The sequence below is a fragment of the Trifolium pratense genome, linkage group LG5, assembly GCF_020283565.1.
Source record: "Trifolium pratense cultivar HEN17-A07 linkage group LG5, ARS_RC_1.1, whole genome shotgun sequence".
Classification (NCBI taxonomy): domain Eukaryota; kingdom Viridiplantae; phylum Streptophyta; class Magnoliopsida; order Fabales; family Fabaceae; genus Trifolium; species Trifolium pratense.
Window position 1 is genome coordinate 22516979 of NC_060063.1, and position 17397 is coordinate 22534375.

The following is a 17397-nucleotide window of genomic DNA, read 5'->3' on the forward strand; positions in this document are numbered from 1 at the left end:
CAACATTTTGAAAAGATTTCAAAATCAACTAAGTCCAAAGAAGCTTGGGATATACTCGAGGGTTACCATGATGGTGGAACCAAGGTCAAGAAGGTGAAATTGCAGGCCTTTAGGAGGCAATATGAGTCTATGGTGATGGAAGAGGATCAAAAGGTAAGTGATTTCTTCTCAAAACTTCTTGCACTTGTACATCAAATGCAAAATTGTGGAGAGACTGTCACTGATGAAATGGTAGTAGAGAAAGTGCTTAGATCCTTAACTCCAAACTTTGATAATGTGGTAATAGCTATAGAGTATGTGAAAGATACATCTACTATGAAAATTGAGGAATTACAAAGTGCTTTGGAAGCACATGAGATTAAAGTTCTCAGCAGAGGTTCAGAAAAGAAAGAACAACAAGCCTTGCAAGCTCAAACCAACAAGAAAGAAGATAATGGCAAGAACTACAAAAAGAAAGGCAAAGACAAACCAAAGTGGCTTAAAGATCAGAGTTCAAAAACTGATGACAAAGCTGAATCCTCTAAAGGAGGAGGTTTTGTCAAAGGTAAAAACAAAAAGAAGAACTTTGATAAAAGCAAGGTGAAATGCTACAATTGTGAGAAGCTTGGCCATTTTGCAGATGAGTGTTGGTACAAGAAAGATCAACAAGAGGCTAATGTTGCAGAAGAAAGTGATGTAAAGTCAGTCTTGATGATGGCTACTATAGGGGATGAATGTGAGAAGAATGAAGAATGGTTTCTTGATTCAGGATGTTCAAATCATATGACACCACATAGAGAATGGTTAACCAATTTTGATGCAAGCAAAAGGTCTAGTATAAAACTAGCAGATGGGAGAAAACTTGCTGCTGAAGGTATTGGTAACATAGTGATCAAAAGTAAGAATGGAGGTAAAGTGATCATCTCTGAAGTGTTATATGTCCCTGGTATGAATTGCAATCTGCTCAGTTTAGGTCAATTGGTGCAAAGAGGGTTCTCTGTGAGCATGGAGGACAATGCACTGAAGCTGTTTGACAAAATGAAGAACTTGGTTCTGATGTGCAGCTTGTCAAACAACAGAACCTATAGGTGTAAAATCTCAAGTGTAGATATGATGTGCATGTCTACCACAATGATTGATGAGGTTGAAGCACTTTGGCACAAAAGGTATGGACACTTAAACTATAGAAGCCTCAGTGATTTAAATTCTAAGGAATTGGTGTATGGCCTGCCTAAGTTTAAGACTAAGAAGTCTATATGTGAGATATGTGTGAAGAGTAAGCACAATAGAAAACCTTTTGTAGCTGAAATGCCTAAAAGAGCTAGTGCTGTATTGCAAGTTATTCATAGTGACATTTGTGGTCCATTTGAAGTTGCTTCATTAGGGGGAAGCAAGTATTTCATTACATTTGTTGATGAATATAGCAGAATGATCTGGTTATACACTTTGAAGCTAAAGAGTGAAGCTTTAGAAGTGTTTAAGACGTTTAAAGTCTTGATTGAAAAAGAAAGTGAGAAATCAATTAAGATTCTGAGAACAGATGGTGGTGGAGAGTATACCTCAAAAGAGTTTGAGAACTTCTGTACTAATCAAGGCATTACACATGAAGTTACTGCTCCATACACACCACAACACAATGGACTAGTTGAAAGAAGAAACAGAACATTGTGAGATATGGCAAGAAGCATGATTAAGCAGAAGAATTTGCCACACAAGTTCTGGGGTGAAGCAGTACTTACTGCAGCCTACATTCTGAACAAATGTCCTACTAAGAAACTGAAAGTTGTGCCAGAGGAAGCTTGGTGTGGGAGGAAGCCAAGTGTGAAACACCTCAAGGTTTTTGGCTCATTATGCTATAAGCATGTACCAGATGCTAGAAGAACCAAACTTGAGGATAAAAGTGAAATAATGATACTCATAGGATATCATCCACCTGGTGCCTACAAGCTATACAATCCAATTACTCAGAAGGTTCACATTAGCAGAGATGTAATTGTGAATGAAGAAGAGAAATGGAAATGGGAGAAGGAACCAGTGTACAATAGTGAATTGCAGTCAACCTTCATCTATTCAAGTTCAAGTGATGAATCTGATGGAGGTGATGAAGGTGAACCTGCTGCTGAAACTATTCAGAATCAAGGTACAGATATTGATGGTAATATGAATTTATCAAGTGATGATGATGACAGAATTCATATGATTGCAAGGACTCAAAGAACCAAACGTGTACCAGCTAGATTGAATGATTGTGAAGTTACTCAAGACAATGCAGTGAATGATGAGGGTGATCTCATTCACTTTGCATTACTAGCTGATTCTGAACCATTGAACTACAGAGATGCTTTGAAAAGTAATGTGTGGAAGAAGGCAATGGAAGAAGAGCTGAGGTCAATTGAGAAAAACCAGACCTGGAAGCTAGTTGACTTGCCAGACAAGAAAAAGAAGATTGATGTGAAATGAGTGTTCAAAGTGAAATTGAACCCTGATGGCACAATTTCAAAGCACAAAGCAAGGTTAGTTGCTAGAGGATTCTTACAGAAACATGGAATTGACTACAATGAAGTGTTTGCATCAGTTGCTAGAATAGAGACTGTGAGGTTGGTTGTAGCATTGGCCTGTAAGAACAAATGGAGCCTGTACCATCTGGATGTGAAATCAGCATTTCTGAATGGTCCACTTGATGAGGAAGTGTATGTGTCACAGCCTCCAGGTTTTGAAATAAAAGGAAAAGAATCAATGGTGTATAAGCTGTATAAGGCACTATATGGCTTGAAACAGGCTCCTAGAGCATGGAACAAAAGGATTGATGACTTTCTGATTCATATAGGGTTTAAAAAGTGTGCTGCTGAGTTTGGTGTATATGTACATTGCCCTAAAGATGAAGATATTGTCATAATCTGCTTATATGTTGATGATTTGCTCATAACTGGAAGTAGAATTGCAGAAATTGCAAAAGTGAAAGATAAGCTCAAAAGTGAATTTGAAATGTCTGATCTTGGTGAACTTTCATTCTTTCTAGGAATGGAATTTATGAGAAGAGGAGATGGTATAGTAATGCACCAGCAGAAGTATATTGGTGAATTGCTTGATAAATTTGAAATGGAAAGCTGCAATCCATTGTCAAATCCATCAGAGACAAATACAAAAATTGATGAGTGCTCAGATGAAGAGAAGGTTGATCCAACTGTGTTCAGACAAATAGTTGGCTCATTGAGGTATGTGTGCAATAGTAGGCCTGATATATGCTATGCTGTGAGTGTTATCAGCAGATTTATGCATGATCCAAGGAAGTCACACATGATAGCTGCTAAGAGAATCCTCAGATATCTCAAAGGTACTTTGGAAATTGGCTTGCTATTCCCTATTGGTACAAATAGTGCAGGGAGTACTTTGATAGGATATTCTGATAGTGATTGGTGTGGAGACATAACTGGTAGGAGGAGCACATCAGGGTATGTTTTCAAGTTCAATAATGCTGCAATCTCTTGGTGTACAAAGAAACAAGCTGTGACTGCTCTCTCATCTTGTGAAGCTGAGTATATAGCAGGCACCTTTGCAGCATGTCAAGCAATTTGGTTGAATTCAGTGATGATAGAAATCAAGTGTGAACCAGTGAAGCCTCTAATTCTAAGGATTGATAACAAGTCTGCTATAAGTCTTGCTAAAAATCCAATTTCACATGGCAGGAGCAAGCACATTGCTACCAGATTTCATTTCATTAGGGAACAAGTGACAAATGGAATGATTGAAGTGCAGTATTGTCCAACTGAAGTACAGCTTGCAGATGGCTTTACAAAGGCTGTGAAGCTTGACAGGTTTGAGTTTTTAAGGAGGAGCTTGGGACTGGTTGTTTGCTATTCAAGCATGAATTAAGGAGGAGTGTTAAGAAAGTGGTTAATTCATCTTGAAATTTGTTTGTTTAGGTGTTGTTAGAGTTAGTTACAACCAACTTGTTAGTTAAAGTTTGTTAGTAACTAACTAGGTAGTTAGGGAATTAGATTAGGCCTAAGGGATGAGCTTGCTTGTTACACAAGCTACCCTATATAAAGTGCAACTAGTGCATTATATTGTAATCAATTTTTTGTGGCCCATTAAGGAAGAATAAAATCTCTATTTCCCTAAGTCTTTCATGTTCAGTTGTTAATCAATTTCATCAAGAAACTTGTTCATCTTGTATATAGCAGTTTCTGCAAAACTGCTAGTTTGCCCAAGGTCAAGCCTGCGTGCCTGCTGAGCTTGCCTGCAATCCATCCTCTGAAGCGCATCAGAGTCAGAGGCAACACAACCTCTGAACCTTGCATCCTCTGAACCAACCAAACTCTTGCTTCTGCTGTGCCAAAATTTAGTATTCGTTATTTAATTATTTTATTACGCGAGGGCGTGATTTATAATTTATAATTAAATTATTAAGCGGCGAATAATCATTTAGCGAGAACGTAAGTTAATGAGCGAGAAGTTATGTTGATTGGGCCTTGGGGCGTGTAAGTGGTTATTGGGCTTAGCCAATTGGGCTTTGATCCATGAGAATAGAGAGAGCTATAAGTAGCATGTCAAACCATGAATAGTCTCATAAGTTACAATTCTTGAGAAAGAGCAAGAGAAGTGCTAGGGAAAGAGCAAGAGGAAGAGCTCGTGGGAGAGAAAGAGAAGAGCAAGCTTGTGGATTTGTCGAGCTAAGGTACGAGAGTTAGATTACATATTCGTGAGTGATTCGAAAGAGGGGAGGATGTCGATTCCTCCATTCCCAAACTCTTTCCACTCTATTTTCTTGTGGGTTTTGTGGGTGACTTTCTTAATGGAAAATGGATTCTTTTGATCCTAACATGTGTAGTGAACTCATGGTAGATGAGGTAAACAACTTTGGGGAGTTGAAAGTGGGTATATGTAGATGTTTGATCAATGATTTGCATGTTTTGTTAAACTTGCTTAAAATGCAAGAAATTGATATGAATTTGTAAGTGTGATGTATGTGGGTGTTTGTGAGTGTTAATTAATGTTCATAGGTACCATATATGCTTGAATTAGCTGTTTATAAGAATTTATAACATGTCTAGATGGATTTTTGAGTGAATTCAATGTTAAACCGCCTTAGAGAAACTCAAGAACAGATATTTTTCTGGTATAGTTCGCTAAGCGACCAGGAGTTCGCTGTAGCGAACATGTTCGCCAAAGCTCGCCATGAGCAGGTGACTTCCTGGTGAGGTTCGCCATGTCTCGCTAAGCCCTCGCTTAGCGAAGGCCTCTGTGACAACAATTTTTGTTGATGTTTGTAAGTGTAATTAGGCACTTGTAACATGGTTTAAGGGTATCCTTACATGATTGTTGATACATGTTGATACTGTTAATACTTATTGTTAATCGTTATATGATCGATAAACGTGTGTGCAATAAGTTGTAGCTTAAAGTGAGCAATGTGATGTTTTAGCATTAATTTGCAATGTTAAGGAAATGATGTGTGTTTTATGACATAAGTGTAAATGAAACTTTATGTGTATAAAAATGGTTATGCAGATAATTATCATGTGAATAATTATGATTGGAGTGATAGGATATTGTGTTATCCTAGTGTGTTAGATGTTGGAATTGTGTTTCCGCATCAGTGAATGAATAGCTTCGAGCTAGATAGCGTCATGTATTTGATGTGTTTAAAAGTAATCATGCATTCATGAATAATTGTGTTATGGGAATCATGTGAATTCCAATAATTGATGAAAATGGACTATGTTTATGAAAAGTGGCCGAAGATGGGATTATGTTATCCGAGATCTGGAGCCCATATCCAAACATGATATAAAACTGTGTGACTCCTCTTTATGGGAGAGATGGTTGATGATAACCATATCCTACATGATATAAAACTGTTATTGAGCTTATCCAAGGGAGATAAGGTGGTTCGGTAAGTTCCGACGCATCCAACAAGATGTAAAACTGGGTTCATCTTAAATGGGGTGAATAGCAGCATCCAACATGATGTAAAACTGGTTTGGTCCACCATTGGTGAGACGCTTATCCTGCATGATGTAAAACTGCTGATGTAGAGTCCGTACATGACTATAATCTGAACAGTCCGTACATGACTATAATCTGAACAGTCCGTACATGACTGAAAACTGAACAGTCCGTCATGACTGAAATCTGAACAATGTAAAATTGGTACCACATGCATTAGTCGTGTCTAGGGATGACATGACATTGGATAATTGGCATTAGATGCACTAGGGTAAATGCACATGTATTTGATAATTGTTATGTGACATTATCTGATTGGATTGTAATGTGTTTTCCGTATGTGTTAAGCTTTGGTATTTACTAATTGTTTAATACTGTGATTGTTGCCATGTCTTGGTATATGAGCAGAGTCCGTCATGACTATAAAATGAACAAGTGTAGAGTCCGTCATGACTATAAAATGAACAAGTGTAGAGTCCGTCATGACTATAAAATGAACACTTTGGTAGTGTCCGAGAAGACGTGAAACTATATGATTGGTGTGTTTGTAAATGAATGATTAATTGGTAGTCGTATTTGACGATGTATGTGCGTGAGTTAGAAATGTATGATAGCGTGTGAAGTGTGTAGTATACTACTCACACTTATATTTATGTTTATGTTTTCTAACTCTCTGCTTTGTGTTAATTGCTGGACCTTTGGGGGTCCAGGTTGACAGGTTATGTGTTAGCCTCGTCCGAGTGCAATGGTGAAGCTCTGCTCTGATTGAGACACGGGAAAAAGGGGTTTTTATATGTATATGCATGTAGTCCTCTTAGTATACTCTGTTGGTCTTAAGCTTTCATTTGAAAAGTATCCGTTTTGTATAACTAATAACGCATCGTTCGATGCGAGGTTTTGTTTTTAGTTCATTCGAATATTTTACTAGATAAATGTATTAGTATTATCTTTGAATGAAGTTTGTGATATTCAAACCAGCGCTTTATAAATCAGATTTTCAATTTTTCCGCTGCGTATTTTCGAAAAAGATTTTATAAAGGCAGAGTTAATTAAATAACGGGTTTGGGTGTTACAAAGTGGTATCAGAGCAGGTCGTCTTCGGACTGTGAGGTTAGGTGTCAATCAGAGCCGGTCTGTGCATTCAGATCGAGTGAGCATGTGTGCCAGTTGTGTCTGTCTGTTTTTGTTGTGTATTATTATGTTTATAGCTTGAGTGTTTACTTAAGTGTGAATGTATTCTCGTGTTGAGAAGTTGTTAAAAGCATGCTATATTTTATATGTATATATATATATACATGTTTGAATTGATTTTGTGGGATTCATATCTGTGAGTGATATGAAATGTAATGCATGTACTTGACTCGATGTCTTGTGTACATGGATGTTTCATTGTCTTACATATAGTTTAGTTATAAATATATGTATAGACATGTGGTAGTAATTATGTATGCTAGTTGTTACGTAGGTTGTTACATTAGCATAGATGGGAATAGTGTGTTTATGTATTTTGTAGTGGTGTGTATGTCAAGAGGACTGCACCGGGGTTTTGAGTAGATGCTTAGATATCTTACCTTATGTTTACCCTTTGCATACGACATGCATGTGAATGCTGTCGGTATTAGATTTCTCTTGGGAGGAATAGATTTGGAATCGATAGGACGGTTAGGTGCTTACACCGAATGTTCTAGTGGAAGTGTAAAGGTGGGTTTGAGATAAGTGGGGGAGAAGATTTTGTCTCTCCAAGATGTTTCGAACGCGAGAAGTAAGGACGAATAGAGATATTCTTGAAGTGGATTGTTTAAGATTGAGTAGCGTTGTTCGAAGTGGAGTTCTTATTTGGAGAATATTTTGGAGGAAGTATCAGATGATCATTTCGGAGTGAGTCGGAATGAAGTTGTTTAGCCGTAGGGAGAATGTGGCCATTGGGGAACGATGGAGCAGATTGAATGTTAAGTGAAAACCGTTGCTGGGAAACGGAGAAGACGTGTACGTCGAGGGTAAGAAAACCTAGTGATGATCATACGACGAGTATGCGAATGGTGGATACCTTGAGAGTTAAGTTAAGTGGGAGATTGATGTCAAGGATGGAAGGTGTGGTTAGGGAACTGAAAACCCGATTACAATAAGTGGGACTGGTGGTGTTTCTAGCGGAACTCGTAGCAAGAATGTTCCATTGTTTGGTTGTCTTTCACTTGATGGTTCATCCTCAAAGGGGAGGAAGAGTGATAAAGATGGAAGCTTTGTTGATGAAAAGTTTTCAGAGGAATCTGATGAGAGTTGTGTTGGAATCAACAAGACGGAGATCATGGTTGTTTGGAAATCAACTTTTGATAGTAGCTGAGATTTAAATACAGAATTACTAGGTGATCAAGAAGAGCCTAGGAAGGATTTATAAAGGTTGAGTATGTTTGAACCGAGTAGTCATTTCTTGGAAGGATTTGAGAAACTTAGAAATAGAGGTGGAGCCTTGTAAACCGTTAGTGTTAGTTAACCACGGAATGAGAATGAAGTTATGAAGATATCATAATAAGATTAGCAAACTTTTTAAGTTATCAAGTGGCATATGATTGTACAAGTAGTAGAGTTATTCCAAGATGGAAGTGGGATAACAAATCGAAGGATTTCATAAGAAGTTTATAGAGGAAGGAAATGAATCCATTTGGACGATAATCAGACAACTAGTGTCTAAGATTGGATGAAACCTTAGAGGTTGATGAGAAGTTAAGTGCGAAGTGTTACCTTTGGATGTTTGAGGATAAGAAAGTTAGCCTTTGGAAACATGTCGAGCACGAGTATTAGAGAGACGTAAGAAAGTGACTTATGTCAAGTAAGAATTTGCGGAAAGGACTATCTCACACATAAGTGATTGTTGTGTTTGGAAAATGTGTGTTGAGAATTTAGAAGTGATGCTTGAAGTAAGTATCAGAGATGTTTTGTAGCAATTGGAAAATTATTTATGGAATGGAAAAAGTCGGTGGAGACTAAGTGATGTTGGGAACATCGTATATGTTAGAGTAGTATAGTAATACTATGTGGTAAGGAAATAAAATATTTTGGATAAAAGTACCTCGACGGAAAAGTGACATTGGAAATGTCGTGTTAAGGAACCTAGAAATTTGGATAAGAGATTGTTTGGAAAATAAAACAGTTATGATGGGGTTCGACGCAACGATTTGGGAATTGCAAAGGAAAAGAATTTGACGGTTGGAGATAATATATTTTTGGAATGTGTTAAGAACTTTGAGAAGTTGGACAACAAATGAGTGTAGAAGTTGTACTACCGAATGAATGGTTGGAGTGAGATTCGACGCAGTTAAGAACTTATGGAATTTGAAAAGTTGTGAAGTATGCAACGGAAGGGTCTTTCGGAGTATTTTGGGTTAAGTGGTTTTGTTTTGGAGTGGTGCTGCGAGTACCGTAAGATGTTAAGTTGAAATTTTAAGTAGTTTGATAAGAATGATTTATACCGTTGTCACGATTGTTGACTATCTATCGACAAATCGAGGGATTAGCTATCCTTGATCTATTGTTGGTAGTAAACTTCATTGTGTAGATTGGAATAAACTGATTTTGTCAGACTTGGTTTGTTTGGAATTTGAATGATTGTTGGTGTGAATCCGGAAGAAGTGTTATTTTGACCGGAGATGGTATAAAGGAATACCGAGGGAAGTAAAATGATTCGGAAAAGTGACGTATAGGATTGCTTTGCCGCCATCATGGGCGAATTTGCATGAAGTGTTTTGTATGTTTTGGTTAAGGTAGTATGAGGAAACCCATTGGTTAGAATGTAAGTTGGAATTAGAAAGTCGGATGAGAGAGTTCATCCGAGGTTGTTCTTAGTCGAGCCATTTTCGAGGGCGAAAATATTTTAAGTGGGGGAGAATTGTAACGACCCAAAATTTAGTATTCGTTATTTAATTATTTTATTACGCGAGGGCGTGATTTATAATTTATAATTAAATTATTAAGCGGCGAATAATCATTTAGCGAGAACGTAAGTTAATGAGCGAGAAGTTATGTTGATTGGGCCTTGGGGCGTGTAAGTGGTTATTGGGCTTAGCCAATTGGGCTTTGATCCATGAGAATAGAGAGAGCTATAAGTAGCATGTCAAACCATGAATAGTCTCATAAGTTACAATTCTTGAGAAAGAGCAAGAGAAGTGCTAGGGAAAGAGCAAGAGGAAGAGCTCGTGGGAGAGAAAGAGAAGAGCAAGCTTGTGGATTTGTCGAGCTAAGGTACGAGAGTTAGATTACATATTCGTGAGTGATTCGAAAGAGGGGAGGATGTCGATTCCTCCATTCCCAAACTCTTTCCACTCTATTTTCTTGTGGGTTTTGTGGGTGACTTTCTTAATGGAAAATGGATTCTTTTGATCCTAACATGTGTAGTGAACTCATGGTAGATGAGGTAAACAACTTTGGGGAGTTGAAAGTGGGTATATGTAGATGTTTGATCAATGATTTGCATGTTTTGTTAAACTTGCTTAAAATGCAAGAAATTGATATGAATTTGTAAGTGTGATGTATGTGGGTGTTTGTGAGTGTTAATTAATGTTCATAGGTACCATATATGCTTGAATTAGCTGTTTATAAGAATTTATAACATGTCTAGATGGATTTTTGAGTGAATTCAATGTTAAACCGCCTTAGAGAAACTCAAGAACAGATATTTTTCTGGTATAGTTCGCTAAGCGACCAGGAGTTCGCTGTAGCGAACATGTTCGCCAAAGCTCGCCATGAGCAGGTGACTTCCTGGTGAGGTTCGCCATGTCTCGCTAAGCCCTCGCTTAGCGAAGGCCTCTGTGACAACAATTTTTGTTGATGTTTGTAAGTGTAATTAGGCACTTGTAACATGGTTTAAGGGTATCCTTACATGATTGTTGATACATGTTGATACTGTTAATACTTATTGTTAATCGTTATATGATCGATAAACGTGTGTGCAATAAGTTGTAGCTTAAAGTGAGCAATGTGATGTTTTAGCATTAATTTGCAATGTTAAGGAAATGATGTGTGTTTTATGACATAAGTGTAAATGAAACTTTATGTGTATAAAAATGGTTATGCAGATAATTATCATGTGAATAATTATGATTGGAGTGATAGGATATTGTGTTATCCTAGTGTGTTAGATGTTGGAATTGTGTTTCCGCATCAGTGAATGAATAGCTTCGAGCTAGATAGCGTCATGTATTTGATGTGTTTAAAAGTAATCATGCATTCATGAATAATTGTGTTATGGGAATCATGTGAATTCCAATAATTGATGAAAATGGACTATGTTTATGAAAAGTGGCCGAAGATGGGATTATGTTATCCGAGATCTGGAGCCCATATCCAAACATTATATAAAACTGTGTGACTCCTCTTTATGGGAGAGATGGTTGATGATAACCATATCCTACATGATATAAAACTGTTATTGAGCTTATCCAAGGGAGATAAGGTGGTTCGGTAAGTTCCGACGCATCCAACAAGATGTAAAACTGGGTTCATCTTAAATGGGGTGAATAGCAGCATCCAACATGATGTAAAACTGGTTTGGTCCACCATTGGTGAGACGCTTATCCTGCATGATGTAAAACTGCTGATGTAGAGTCCGTACATGACTATAATCTGAACAGTCCGTACATGACTATAATCTGAACAGTCCGTACATGACTGAAAACTGAACAGTCCGTCATGACTGAAATCTGAACAATGTAAAATTGGTACCACATGCATTAGTCGTGTCTAGGGATGACATGACATTGGATAATTGGCATTAGATGCACTAGGGTAAATGCACATGTATTTGATAATTGTTATGTGACATTATCTGATTGGATTGTAATGTGTTTTCCGTATGTGTTAAGCTTTGGTATTTACTAATTGTTTAATACTGTGATTGTTGCCATGTCTTGGTATATGAGCAGAGTCCGGCATGACTATAAAATGAACAAGTGTAGAGTCCGTCATGACTATAAAATGAACAAGTGTAGAGTCCGTCATGACTATAAAATGAACACTTTGGTAGTGTCCGAGAAGACGTGAAACTATATGATTGGTGTGTTTGTAAATGAATGATTAATTGGTAGTCGTATTTGACGATGTATGTGCGTGAGTTAGAAATGTATGATAGCGTGTGAAGTGTGTAGTATACTACTCACACTTATATTTATGTTTATGTTTTCTAACTCTCTGCTTTGTGTTAATTGCTGGACCTTTGGGGGTCCAGGTTGACAGGTTATGTGTTAGCCTCGTCCGAGTGCAATGGTGAAGCTCTGCTCTGATTGAGACACGGGAAAAAGGGGTTTTTATATGTATATGCATGTAGTCCTCTTAGTATACTCTGTTGGTCTTAAGCTTTCATTTGAAAAGTATCCGTTTTGTATAACTAATAACGCATCGTTCGATGCGAGGTTTTGTTTTTAGTTCATTCGAATATTTTACTAGATAAATGTATTAGTATTATCTTTGAATGAAGTTTGTGATATTCAAACCAGCGCTTTATAAATCAGATTTTCAATTTTTCCGCTGCGTATTTTCGAAAAAGATTTTATAAAGGCAGAGTTAATTAAATAACGGGTTTGGGTGTTACAAAGTGGTATCAGAGCAGGTCGTCTTCGGACTGTGAGGTTAGGTGTCAATCAGAGCCGGTCTGTGCATTCAGATCGAGTGAGCATGTGTGCCAGTTGTGTCTGTCTGTTTTTGTTGTGTATTATTATGTTTATAGCTTGAGTGTTTACTTAAGTGTGAATGTATTCTCGTGTTGAGAAGTTGTTAAAAGCATGCTATATTTTATATGTATATATATATATACATGTTTGAATTGATTTTGTGGGATTCATATCTGTGAGTGATATGAAATGTAATGCATGTACTTGACTCGATGTCTTGTGTACATGGATGTTTCATTGTCTTACATATAGTTTAGTTATAAATATATGTATAGACATGTGGTAGTAATTATGTATGCTAGTTGTTACGTAGGTTGTTACATTAGCATAGATGGGAATAGTGTGTTTATGTATTTTGTAGTGGTGTGTATGTCAAGAGGACTGCACCGGGGTTTTGAGTAGATGCTTAGATATCTTACCTTATGTTTACCCTTTGCATACGACATGCATGTGAATGCTGTCGGTATTAGATTTCTCTTGGGAGGAATAGATTTGGAATCGATAGGACGGTTAGGTGCTTACACCGAATGTTCTAGTGGAAGTGTAAAGGTGGGTTTGAGATAAGTGGGGGAGAAGATTTTGTCTCTCCAAGATGTTTCGAACGCGAGAAGTAAGGACGAATAGAGATATTCTTGAAGTGGATTGTTTAAGATTGAGTAGCGTTGTTCGAAGTGGAGTTCTTATTTGGAGAATATTTTGGAGGAAGTATCAGATGATCATTTCGGAGTGAGTCGGAATGAAGTTGTTTAGCCGTAGGGAGAATGTGGCCATTGGGGAACGATGGAGCAGATTGAATGTTAAGTGAAAACCGTTGCTGGGAAACGGAGAAGACGTGTACGTCGAGGGTAAGAAAACCTAGTGATGATCATACGACGAGTATGCGAATGGTGGATACCTTGAGAGTTAAGTTAAGTGGGAGATTGATGTCAAGGATGGAAGGTGTGGTTAGGGAACTGAAAACCCGTTTACAATAAGTGGGACTGGTGGTGTTTCTAGCGGAACTCGTAGCAAGAATGTTCCATTGTTTGGTTGTCTTTCACTTGATGGTTCATCCTCAAAGGGGAGGAAGAGTGATAAAGATGGAAGCTTTGTTGATGAAAAGTTTTCAGAGGAATCTGATGAGAGTTGTGTTGGAATCAACAAGACGGAGATCATGGTTGTTTGGAAATCAACTTTTGATAGTAGCTGAGATTTAAATACAGAATTACTAGGTGATCAAGAAGAGCCTAGGAAGGATTTATAAAGGTTGAGTATGTTTGAACCGAGTAGTCATTTCTTGGAAGGATTTGAGAAACTTAGAAATAGAGGTGGAGCCTTGTAAACCGTTAGTGTTAGTTAACCACGGAATGAGAATGAAGTTATGAAGATATCATAATAAGATTAGCAAACTTTTTAAGTTATCAAGTGGCATATGATTGTACAAGTAGTAGAGTTATTCCAAGATGGAAGTGGGATAACAAATCGAAGGATTTCATAAGAAGTTTATAGAGGAAGGAAATGAATCCATTTGGACGATAATCAGACAACTAGTGTCTAAGATTGGATGAAACCTTAGAGGTTGATGAGAAGTTAAGTGCGAAGTGTTACCTTTGGATGTTTGAGGATAAGAAAGTTAGCCTTTGGAAACATGTCGAGCACGAGTATTAGAGAGACGTAAGAAAGTGACTTATGTCAAGTAAGAATTTGCGGAAAGGACTATCTCACACATAAGTGATTGTTGTGTTTGGAAAATGTGTGTTGAGAATTTAGAAGTGATGCTTGAAGTAAGTATCAGAGATGTTTTGTAGCAATTGGAAAATTATTTATGGAATGGAAAAAGTCGGTGGAGACTAAGTGATGTTGGGAACATCGTATATGTTAGAGTAGTATAGTAATACTATGTGGTAAGGAAATAAAATATTTTGGATAAAAGTACCTCGACGGAAAAGTGACATTGGAAATGTCGTGTTAAGGAACCTAGAAATTTGGATAAGAGATTGTTTGGAAAATAAAACAGTTATGATGGGGTTCGACGCAACGATTTGGGAATTGCAAAGGAAAAGAATTTGACGGTTGGAGATAATATATTTTTGGAATGTGTTAAGAACTTTGAGAAGTTGGACAACAAATGAGTGTAGAAGTTGTACTACCGAATGAATGGTTGGAGTGAGATTCGACGCAGTTAAGAACTTATGGAATTTGAAAAGTTGTGAAGTATGCAACGGAAGGGTCTTTCGGAGTATTTTGGGTTAAGTGGTTTTGTTTTGGAGTGGTGCTGCGAGTACCGTAAGATGTTAAGTTGAAATTTTAAGTAGTTTGATAAGAATGATTTATACCGTTGTCACGATTGTTGACTATCTATCGACAAATCGAGGGATTAGCTATCCTTGATCTATTGTTGGTAGTAAACTTCATTGTGTAGATTGGAATAAACTGATTTTGTCAGACTTGGTTTGTTTGGAATTTGAATGATTGTTGGTGTGAATCCGGAAGAAGTGTTATTTTGACCGGAGATGGTATAAAGGAATACCGAGGGAAGTAAAATGATTCGGAAAAGTGACGTATAGGATTGCTTTGCCGCCATCATGGGCGAATTTGCATGAAGTGTTTTGTATGTTTTGGTTAAGGTAGTATGAGGAAACCCATTGGTTAGAATGTAAGTTGGAATTAGAAAGTCGGATGAGAGAGTTCATCCGAGGTTGTTCTTAGTCGAGCCATTTTCGAGGGCGAAAATATTTTAAGTGGGGGAGAATTGTAACGACCCAAAATTTAGTATTCGTTATTTAATTATTTTATTACGCGAGGGCGTGATTTATAATTTATAATTAAATTATTAAGCGGCGAATAATCATTTAGCGAGAACGTAAGTTAATGAGCGAGAAGTTATGTTGATTGGGCCTTGGGGCGTGTAAGTGGTTATTGGGCTTAGCCAATTGGGCTTTGATCCATGAGAATAGAGAGAGCTATAAGTAGCATGTCAAACCATGAATAGTCTCATAAGTTACAATTCTTGAGAAAGAGCAAGAGAAGTGCTAGGGAAAGAGCAAGAGGAAGAGCTCGTGGGAGAGAAAGAGAAGAGCAAGCTTGTGGATTTGTCGAGCTAAGGTACGAGAGTTAGATTACATATTCGTGAGTGATTCGAAAGAGGGGAGGATGTCGATTCCTCCATTCCCAAACTCTTTCCACTCTATTTTCTTGTGGGTTTTGTGGGTGACTTTCTTAATGGAAAATGGATTCTTTTGATCCTAACATGTGTAGTGAACTCATGGTAGATGAGGTAAACAACTTTGGGGAGTTGAAAGTGGGTATATGTAGATGTTTGATCAATGATTTGCATGTTTTGTTAAACTTGCTTAAAATGCAAGAAATTGATATGAATTTGTAAGTGTGATGTATGTGGGTGTTTGTGAGTGTTAATTAATGTTCATAGGTACCATATATGCTTGAATTAGCTGTTTATAAGAATTTATAACATGTCTAGATGGATTTTTGAGTGAATTCAATGTTAAACCGCCTTAGAGAAACTCAAGAACAGATATTTTTCTGGTATAGTTCGCTAAGCGACCAGGAGTTCGCTGTAGCGAACATGTTCGCCAAAGCTCGCCATGAGCAGGTGACTTCCTGGTGAGGTTCGCCATGTCTCGCTAAGCCCTCGCTTAGCGAAGGCCTCTGTGACAACAATTTTTGTTGATGTTTGTAAGTGTAATTAGGCACTTGTAACATGGTTTAAGGGTATCCTTACATGATTGTTGATACATGTTGATACTGTTAATACTTATTGTTAATCGTTATATGATCGATAAACGTGTGTGCAATAAGTTGTAGCTTAAAGTGAGCAATGTGATGTTTTAGCATTAATTTGCAATGTTAAGGAAATGATGTGTGTTTTATGACATAAGTGTAAATGAAACTTTATGTGTATAAAAATGGTTATGCAGATAATTATCATGTGAATAATTATGATTGGAGTGATAGGATATTGTGTTATCCTAGTGTGTTAGATGTTGGAATTGTGTTTCCGCATCAGTGAATGAATAGCTTCGAGCTAGATAGCGTCATGTATTTGATGTGTTTAAAAGTAATCATGCATTCATGAATAATTGTGTTATGGGAATCATGTGAATTCCAATAATTGATGAAAATGGACTATGTTTATGAAAAGTGGCCGAAGATGAGATTATGTTATCCGAGATCTGGAGCCCATATCCAAACATGATATAAAACTGTGTGACTCCTCTTTATGGGAGAGATGGTTGATGATAACCATATCCTACATGATATAAAACTGTTATTGAGCTTATCCAAGGGAGATAAGGTGGTTCGGTAAGTTCCGACGCATCCAACAAGATGTAAAACTGGGTTCATCTTAAATGGGGTGAATAGCAGCATCCAACATGATGTAAAACTGGTTTGGTCCACCATTGGTGAGACGCTTATCCTGCATGATGTAAAACTGCTGATGTAGAGTCCGTACATGACTATAATCTGAACAGTCCGTACATGACTATAATCTGAACAGTCCGTACATGACTGAAAACTGAACAGTCCGTCATGACTGAAATCTGAACAATGTAAAATTGGTACCACATGCATTAGTCGTGTCTAGGGATGACATGACATTGGATAATTGGCATTAGATGCACTAGGGTAAATGCACATGTATTTGATAATTGTTATGTGACATTATCTGATTGGATTGTAATGTGTTTTCCGTATGTGTTAAGCTTTGGTATTTACTAATTGTTTAATACTGTGATTGTTGCCATGTCTTGGTATATGAGCAGAGTCCGTCATGACTATAAAATGAACAAGTGTAGAGTCCGTCATGACT